The sequence below is a fragment of the Monodelphis domestica genome, chromosome 1, assembly GCF_027887165.1.
Source record: "Monodelphis domestica isolate mMonDom1 chromosome 1, mMonDom1.pri, whole genome shotgun sequence".
Classification (NCBI taxonomy): Eukaryota; Metazoa; Chordata; class Mammalia; order Didelphimorphia; family Didelphidae; genus Monodelphis; species Monodelphis domestica.
In genome coordinates this window covers 481,833,276-481,842,998 of record NC_077227.1, presented here as the reverse complement: position 1 = coordinate 481,842,998, position 9,723 = coordinate 481,833,276, and the positions used below count along the sequence as shown (strand labels likewise).

Here is a 9,723-nt window from a genome sequence, read left to right as displayed (position 1 = left end):
GGAGTGGGGGTGGGGATCAGAACAAAGGGAACTAAAGGAAAGCTGGAGACTACCTTCCCTCCAGAGAGCTTCAGTCCCCAGCACACAGCAAGTTCCAAGGAAAGTGATTAATTTCTATTTCAGCTTCACCTTGCTTTAAGCCAACCTCTCCCTTCATATGAAAGTGCCGATTTACAAACAAGATAAGGGAGAGTATGAAAATTTCCTTCACAAAAAATAATCATTGCTTTACAAAAGGATCCTTTCATTTAGGATTCCTTTAATTGGTAAGTTCCCATGCAGGCGATTTAAGCATGAGGTAATTTACAGAAACTGAATATACATATAACTAGAAAGAATGTAGTCAATGATAGAGTCAATTTTCTATTTTCCAGGGACTAAATATCCCGTTAGTGGATCATCCAAGCTGCTCGTTCTTTCCTTAACACTTCTTGGATCTTCTCTGTGTAATCGCACACTTTAGCATACACTAGAAGGCAAAGATGAGTGAGGAAACACATGAAAACCAAAATAACATGATCCACATCCTCTGTGGCACTCATTACAGGCTTATATAACCAGAGAGAATGTAGTCACTTATGGAGTCAATTTGCTATTTCCTAGGAACTAAATATGCCCTTAGTGGAACATCCAAGCTGCTTATCCTTTCATTAATACTTATTGGATCTTCTCTGTGTAACCACACACTTTAGTAGACATTAGAGGACAAAGATGAGTGAGGAAACATATGAAAACCAAGAAAAAAGGATCCATATCCCTAAGGCATTCATTATAGTCTTAGCATTAGGAAGCCCAGGGTATGGGTGTGTAGTGGTACCAGCTGATACATTCAGACAGGCCACAATAAACTAATCTGATAGCCCAGTTTTATCCTTGCTTAAACTTCTTTCTATAGTCAGGTTGAGAGGGAGCAAGTCAATGCTCTACTGCAACTTGAGACATGACCCAGATTGATGCTAAAACCCATGAATAACCCTTGCCTACCACAGTGATGACATAACAAAGGATAAACATGCTACAAGTTTTATGGCTGAGTCTTTCCACACCGTTCCTCCAATCCTATGTACCTCAGAAAGCATGTAGCTTACTAACCTCTGCTCAACCAGGCTATACTTCAAATGATGGTCAATCCCTTTTTTTACCACCAATTCATACATCAGCATCCTTTCCCATCTCCAAACCTCTAAAAACACTCCTATAGAAATGCCTCCCCAACCAGGTGCTCTTACATCCACCAAAGCTATTGAGAGAACTTTCTCTCTTTGGGGATACAGGGCCATCGAACCTTCCCACCTCAAGGCTCAAGCACTACTATCCACTAGAAAAGCACCAACTACCCTGGTTCCACAGAGCAATTAGAGACAGTAGTCAAAGAGCATCACTTGTTGAATTAAATCGATGTGGTATAACTGAGCCCTGGGGTGCTGAGGACCCCCTGAGATTAAGGAGTAATTCAAGAGAAATGAAGTTATTCAAGAAAGGCTTCCTGAGAAAGAAAAAACTGGAGCTTTGCAGGATGAGCTAGCTACAGGCGGGCAAAGAAGAGAGCCAAGAGTATTTGAAATGGAGAAATGGGCAATGAAAAGCCAAGAGCTGCCACAAGTCCTGCGTTAGAGTGGACATGGAGTTTATCTTCTATTAGCAAAATGCCTCAAAACCAAGGCTACCCTAAGGCAGGCTGAAATGATTTTCTTTGCTTCCATCTCCCACTTTAATTTGAGTCCCTTAATCCTAAGGATATAGCATAGTCAGAGTCTGGCTCCCTGGCACAGCTCCCCTGCCTTGCCCCCTGCCCGTTAATTTGTATTTTGCTTCATTAAAATTCCAGAGAACCAATTACAGAGAGTGTTACATACCTCTTGACAGAGAGATGATAAACAGTATCAAGAAGGAGATACACCTTATGGAGCACAGCCAATGTGGGAATTTGTCTCGTGTGCATGCATGTATCTATGTATCGCTATATATGCACACATGCATACATATATATTTGTTACAATATCTTTTTTCTTTTATGGAAGTGAAAGAAAGTAAATGATCATTAAAAAATTAATTTTCAGGACCTCACAGACCATTCAGTATAGGTTGAGCTTGAGTGTTTGTTTGATGGAAATCAGGGAAGATGGAACACCCACTCCACCACTGTGAGCTTGGGCAAACCCGCAACTCTTTCATCCTCAGTTTCTTCATCTGGTAAATGAAAGGGATTGGATCAGATAATCTCAAAATTGTCTTTCAGCTTCAGGTCTTTTAGGAGAGAGACTAGAGAAGAGTTATCATTGTCTCAGATTCTGACTCCTTTCCCAAGCAGGGTCCAGGAGCATCCCGTGGCTGCTTTGGGTAGTCTCTGGTTTGTCTCTTCTGGGGTAGCACTGCCATCTTGTGGTGTACTGGAACCTGACAGCAGCCTTGAGCACCTCTCAGAGGATTATAGGATTGAGAGCTGGAAGGAAACTTAAAGAGATCATCTGATCAAACCCCTTCATTTAGTGCATGAAGACTAAGAAGCAGATATTGCTGTAGTCAGTGACATTCTTCTACTGGCTCTAATACCTTTGTGCTCCTCTGATGTCTAATTATAGCCTAGAGGTGAGTCTGGACTCTGTCTCCAAAGTTATTCTCTGAGCACAAATTCTGTCTTTAGCAAAGACTGTGTGCCTGCTCTCTGAGAACTTGCCTCATTAAAGACTCAGCACTGGATTGGCCACAAAAACTTATGAATCTTTTTACTAAGTTGCCCAGGGCCACTTCCAGCCCTATTAAAGGGACTTGAGAGGGAGGGATTTCAGCTATCCAGAGGCTTCTTGCTCTGAGTCCCCCTCCCAGGACCACTTCAGTGACCAAGAACCAACTCTTGCACCACACTCTTTAAGGGGATATTTGCCTCAGTGGGGACATTTCCCAAGGCCAGCTCCAGGACCAAGTATCCTTACAGAGACCAGACCTCTTCCATTTCTTTCCCTCTGGTTGTCCCTAGGACAAGTTAGCACTCATTACTCCCTGTATGGGGTCCATGCCTCTGACTGCTCCTGCTTAGGAGAGACGAATCCTGGAGTCCCACCGAACATAACATCTCCACCTACCAGGAGACTGGACCTCAGGGGAGAACCTGTTAATAATATAATCTTATGCCTACCTCAGTGAACTTCTCTCCAGCTACTGAGCCTTTCACCTGGACTCAGTTACATATTACCATCCCCTTATTCTCACCCCTTTGCAGTGATTCTGAACCCCCCCCAGGTGCTAATAGACAAACCCTATTCCCCTTACTCAACTATCTGCTCCCTCAACACCATCTCCTCTACCTCAATGTCCCATTCCAGATTTAATGGTTCCTTCCATTGTGCCTTCTAGAATGCCTACTCCATAAGTCATAGAACTTCCTTAATGTTTCTATCTCCTGGACATCTCTGAGACATGGCTCCCTCATCAAGATACCCCTTCCAGTCTAACTACTCTCTCACACTGGCACACACACACACACACACACACACACACACACACACACACACACACACACACACTCACTCATTAAAATGGGGGAGTTAGAAAATTCTTTGCTACTTGCAGGTACTTTCATACCTACAACCTTCACTGAGCTCTACACTAAAACTCTTCTTTGAGTTTCATGCTATTTTTATAAGGTTTGTGCTAATTTATCACCTAGTCCAGCTATTGGTCATTGTTATCTACTAACCTCTGGGGCATATTTTTTTTCCTTCTTCAAGGAATTCAGTACCTTAATCAAGTCCTTTCTCTCTGTCCCAACATTTACTTCCACAGTAGGGGACTTGAAGGTGCATAATGGTACTCTCTTGAATAGCCTAACTTCAGTTTCTTAATAGTAGGTCATTGGCTATTACCTACTCCTTTTCTACCTCAGTTACCCAAAGATTATCATACCCACAAGTCTGCCACTTCTCTGTTTGCAAACTCTGAAGTTCCTTTATTTTATAATCCTTTTTACTTCTATCTTTCCCTGTATTTGATGATTCCTTTCTTTCTTTCCTTTATTTTCTTTACTCCTTTCTTCCTATATTTGATATTCCTTCTTTCTAGCAATTCTTTTTCATATTATTATCCCTGAGTGGTTTACACTCTCTTCCCTTCCCTATCTAAACTCCCTGGCTGATCAATTCAACTCTGCATTCTCTAGACTCAATCCCCATGCTGCCTTGTCATTGATCACACCTTACTGAACTCAAGTTCTGGATTACTCCCACCATCTATCTCCTTTGATCCTCTTCATTTGCTACTGAACAAAATTAAAGGAAATAAAGAAACTATTGACTGGGCCCACTATAAATTTATGTTATCTCGTCTTAACTGGACACTTACTGGAGTAAGGTAAACATTTTGTTCCTCCCAAATAGATCCTTTCCCCTTATCTCCACACCAGCTATCCCAAGTGTATTTGTCTCTCTTCAAGGCTTGCTCAGTATTCTCTCCCATTCCTTCTCTCCTGAGGACTTCCCTTTAGATTTTGCTTAAAAAATGAGACCATTTACCAAGAGTTTCATCTTCTACCTTTCTCTACATTTCATATCATTCAATCACTTCTCCCATTTATCTCCTACTTCCTCAGATGAAGAGGTGATGTTTCTCTTTGCTAACACCAAGTCCTCTATATTCATCCTTGTCCTCTCCTCTCCTTTCTAGATTTATCAAGAAAATTTCACCCATGTAAAAAAATCTTTAATTTCTCCATGTCTGTTCTTTCTTTCTGGTAGGCCTATAGACATTTCCATGTCTCCCCATCCTTTAAAAAGTACCTCTTAACCAGGAGAACATTGTACACAGAGACTAATACACTGTGGTATAATCGAACATAATGGACTTCTCCATTAGTAGCGGTGTAATGTCCCTGAACAATCTGCAGGGATCTAGGAGAAAAAACACTATTCATAAGCAGAGGATAAACTGTGGGAGTAGAAACACCGAGGAAAAGCAACTGCCCAACTACAGCAGTTGAGGGGACATGACAGAGGAGAGACTCTAAACGAACACTCTAATGCAAATACTAACAACATGACAATGGGTTATGGGGGGTGGGGGGAAGGAAAAGAAAATGATCTTTGTCTTTAATGAATAATGCTTGGAAATGATTAAATAAAATATTATTTTAAAAAAAGATTACAAAAGTACCTCTTATCCTGCCACATCCTTATATCTGTCTTCCTCTTCATAGGAAACTTTATGGGAAAGAAGTCTACACTCAATGTTTTTTCTTTTCTTATTTTCTTCTTAACCTAATATAATCTGGCCCCTGATATAATTAAATTGAAACTGTTCTTTCCATAGTTAACAATGATCTCCTAACTGACACATCCAAGGATCTTTGCTCAATATTAATTGTTCATGATTTCTATGCAATATTTGACACTGTTCACCACTTTCTCCTCCTGTCTACTCTCTAGATATTCATATTATTCTTTCCGATATTGCCTAGCTTTTAAAAAACCTTACCTTACATCTTAGAATCAATACTAAGTATTGACTGCAAGGCAGAAGAGTGGTAAGGGCTAGATAATGGGGGTTAAGTGACTTGCCCAGGGTCCCACAGCTAGGAAGTGTTTGAGGTCAGGCCTAGCTCTCAATTCACTGAGCTACCTAGCTGCCCCCATTGCCTACTTCCTATTTGACCACTCCTTCACAGTGTCCTTTGTGAGTTCTTTATCCATGTCACAATCACTCTTCTTGGACATTCCTCCGGAGTCTATGCCAGTGCCTTTTCTTTTTCCCTCCATATATATGTCTTATTCAACGATCTTATCTGCTCCCATAGTTCCAAATATCACCACTCTGTAGATGATTCTCAGATTTCTATATCCAGCTAGAATTCCTCTCCTGCACTATGGTCACAAATCTCCAACTTCCTCTTGAAAGTCTCAAACTTGGCAACCCCTATGCATCTCAAATTGAATGTGCCTAAATCAGGATTCATTATGTTTTCCTCCAAAACCCTTCTCACTTCAAAACGTCCCTATTTCTGTCAAGGAGAGCACCAAAGAGTCACCCAGGCTTGCAACCATAGTATCATCCCTTACTCCTCCTTCATGGTCACCTCACATACCTGTGCCACTACCAGATCCTATCATTTCTATCTTCATGGCATCTCTTCAAAAGTCCCTCTCTCTCTTCATATAGGCACATCTCTTCTCACCTCTTTCCTGGACTACTGCTATAGTGTTTTCTAACTCTTCCTTGTTCTAAGTTTCTTCCTACTAAACACTGTCCCCCATTCACCTGACAAAGATAATTTAATTAAAGAGTAGATCTGATGGGGGCAGCTTGATGACTCAATGGATAGAGAGTGGAGCCCCAAGACAAGAGGTCCTGAGTTCATATCTAGCCTCAGACACTTCCTAGGTATATGACCCTGGTCAAGTTACTTGACCCTCATTCCTTAGCCCTTAACACTCTTCTGCCTTGCAATCAATACTTAGTATTGATTCTAAGATGTAAGGTAGGGGTTTAAAAAAAAGAGTAGGTCAGACCTCCACTTTGGGAGGGGCCCCAAGCCAGCCATCTTTACTTTTCTGCCAATTCTGCATCTGACTTTGACACTATGCCTTAGATGCCTTTTCACTCTGGAACTTTCCTCAGCATGCGTGTCCTAAAAGTAGACCATTCTTCTACCCTTGCAGCTCCTTTCTCCCATTGGTGAGTTCTTCTTGGGGCCCCCATTGGGGGGAGGTGGGGAACAAGATGCCAATCCTTCATTCCTCTCCTGGATCTACTTCTGACTCTTCCATTTTCACCACATTATACCCAAATTTCCCCTTCTAACCAACATCACTTTTTAGCTCTCTTTTCTATGTTATTTCCCCCATTACTAAAGGAAGGAACTGTCTTCTACTTGTATCCCCAGTGCTTAATGAATGCATGTTGACTGATTGACTGGTCATGTCCTTGCCATGTTCAGTGAACCCTGGTGGCTCCCATTTCTTCCAAGATCACTTCTGTTTGGCATTTAAAACTATTCCTAAACTGGCCCTTCCCACCTTTCCATTCTTCAAATATCTTAGTCTCCTTTGCATACTCTCTGATCCAGCTTCTGTAGCCTACCTGTATCTCCTCAAACACAACCCTCTTCCTCTCTTCTCCATTCCTGTACAATGGCTCCCCCATGCCTGGGATGCACTGCCTGTCTCAACTCATTCTCTTGGTTTCTCTTGTCCCTTGAAGCCTCTGGTCTAAGTTCTGCCTCCTGCAGGAGGCCTTTTCCAGACCCCCAAACTGCTAATCCCTTATCTTTTGAGGTTGTCTTACATCTACATACCTCATATGTACTGGATTATTTCCACATTGTCTCCTTCATTAGAATATGAGTTCACTGAAGGCAGGACTTGGTTTTTAATGTTACTTTGTATCCCCAGCACTAACTTAGTGCCTGACATATATGCTTAATATGAATTTAATAATAAAGCTGCTTAATAAATGCTTGTCAATTTTTAAATTATACCAGTGGTATTTATTTCAAATAGCAACAGGACCACTAAACTTTAAATAAGGATCCCCATGGACCACAAATTAAACTAAATTTTAAAATGTTAATAAATATTTAATATTTCTTAATAATTAATAATATAATAATTAGTCATAATTAATAATAAGTATTTCCCAATTATATTTTAAAGGCCTTATCTTCTGTCTTGGAATTAAGACTGTAGATTAGTTCTAAGGCAGAAGAGTGGTAAAGGCTAGGCAATGGGGGTTAAATCACTTGCCCAGGATCACACAGCTAGGAAGTGTCTGAGGTCAGATTTTCCAATTACATTTTAATCTAGTTTATGGAGCACATGGGAGTGTTTCACAGGGCCCACAGGCTACATGTTTGACACCTCTGGACCAACCACTCTGCCTCTGATAATATAATTATATCATAAATCTTGGAATTTTAGAGTTGGAAGAGATATTATAAGTTATCTATTTCACTTCTCCCTGATCTCACCATCCCCTCCATTTTACTGAAGAGAGAAATGATTCCCAGAAGAGGGAAGTAACCTTCTCCAGGTCATATAGAAAGAAGTTAATGAATACTTGAGGAATGACTTACTCTAATCCTTTTCTTATAGGTGCATTGCATTTATGAAGGACCCAGCATCCCTGATTTCCCCAATTCACCCAACTATATCTCTTTTGTTATTTTAATTGCTCCTGAAACTCTTACTTCCTCCAGAAACCTTGTATTGATCCAGGGAAAGTCAATACCTCCTCTGAAACTGCCCTGCAAATTGAAGCTTCTGTGGCTGCTCTCTACCTTAGTGGGTTCCGGTAATCAGCCAATTCAAATGGTGTTCAACCTAATGCAGATCTGACAGCAGCCCTGGGCTGACTGACTTGGTTATTCCCAGGCAGTTTTAGATGTAGAACAGTGATGGTGAACCTTTTAGAGACCCTAGAGACCTACTGCCCAAACTATAACCTTCACACTGCATATGAACTCCCACCCCTTACCCCAGACAGGGGATAGAGGAAGAGCTCCCATTGGACTGCTAGGCAAAGGTACAGGTCATGTGAGAAATGCCCCCTGGAATGCATGGAGAGAAGAAGGAGAGTAGCCCCTACAGGCATGCTCCAGTACACATGCCATAGGTTCGCCAGCATGGAAGTAGAATGACCTGAGACTTGAGTCCCAGCTGACCTATGTTACCTTGAGCAAGTAGCTTCACCAGTGTGGTCCTCAGTCTGCTTGTCTCTACAACAAGTGGGCTGGAATCAGTTATCTCTAAAGTCCCTTCTAACTCTAATTCCCATGACCTCTTGTTGTTTATTGGTTCATATGCCTGTCCACCATATCAGGATGTTTCTTCAACAATGTAAGCATGGGGGACATGTTTGGAAATTCTCTCTGGGCTGACACATCTTGTAACTTAAGCTATCTTGAGGATGAGGGGGCAACTGTGTACTTGTATTCATCCATTTCTAGTACTCTACCCTAAGAAATCCCCAAAACTAGAGAATCATTTTCTATAAATTAATATCCTTCCCATTCCCTAACCCTCAGCCCTGCAGAAGATCAGGTTTGAGACTGTCAGGCAGGCATACCATTTGAACCTTTTTCAGTCTCCAAAGACCATCTATAACTTACTTGACTCTCTACTGTACCCAATATATACATGCTCATACACATATATACACATACATGTATATATATAGACAAAGGAATACATGTACACTTAGAGACGATGCACAATCTGAAGTGTATTTACATATGGTCATGGGATTAGCTGCCTAGCAAAAAAAAAAAAATCAGTACTTTTTAAAAATTCTTACCGTCCATCTTAGAATCAGAATGTGTATTGGTTCCAAGAAGAGTGGTAAGGGCTAGGCAGTGGGGGTTAAGTGACTTGCCCAGGGTCCCACAGCTAGGAAGTATCTGAGGCCAGATTTGTCTCTTTATCTGGCTCTCAATACAATGATTCACCTAGCTGCCCCTCAAAATCAGTACTTTGATGTCCAAATAAGTTATGACCTTTGAAGCCTTTTAAAAAATTACAAAATATTAAAAATACAAAAATTAAAAATACATTCCAACAAGGTTGCTGTGAGTCAGAACATGTTTGGACACTTATTTTAGTGTATTTTTTTCCTCAATGGAAGAGGAATAGGAAATAATGAGGTGTAGTAGGAGTGGGGAGGGAAGGTAAGAAAAGAAAGAAGGACAGCTCATTGGATTGCCTAGAGATGGAAGGTCCTGGATTTAAATATGGCCTCAGA

The 9,723-nt window shown here is 41.1% G+C and overlaps 1 long non-coding RNA gene across 2 annotated transcripts; it reads right to left on the bottom strand.

Annotated features, from left to right (window-relative positions):
* Positions 1-239: 239 nt before the first annotated feature.
* On the bottom strand, positions 240-5,585 carry LOC103094563 (uncharacterized). Of its 2 annotated transcripts, none has more exons than XR_008915409.1 (2): positions 3,137-5,585; positions 240-2,454 (listed from the first exon to the last, which is right to left on the bottom strand). It is a non-coding gene; the product is annotated as an uncharacterized LOC103094563 (long non-coding RNA). The 2 variants fall into 2 exon arrangements; XR_008915408.1 differs by having other exon boundaries at positions 240-469.
* Positions 5,586-9,723: the final 4,138 nt, after the last annotated feature.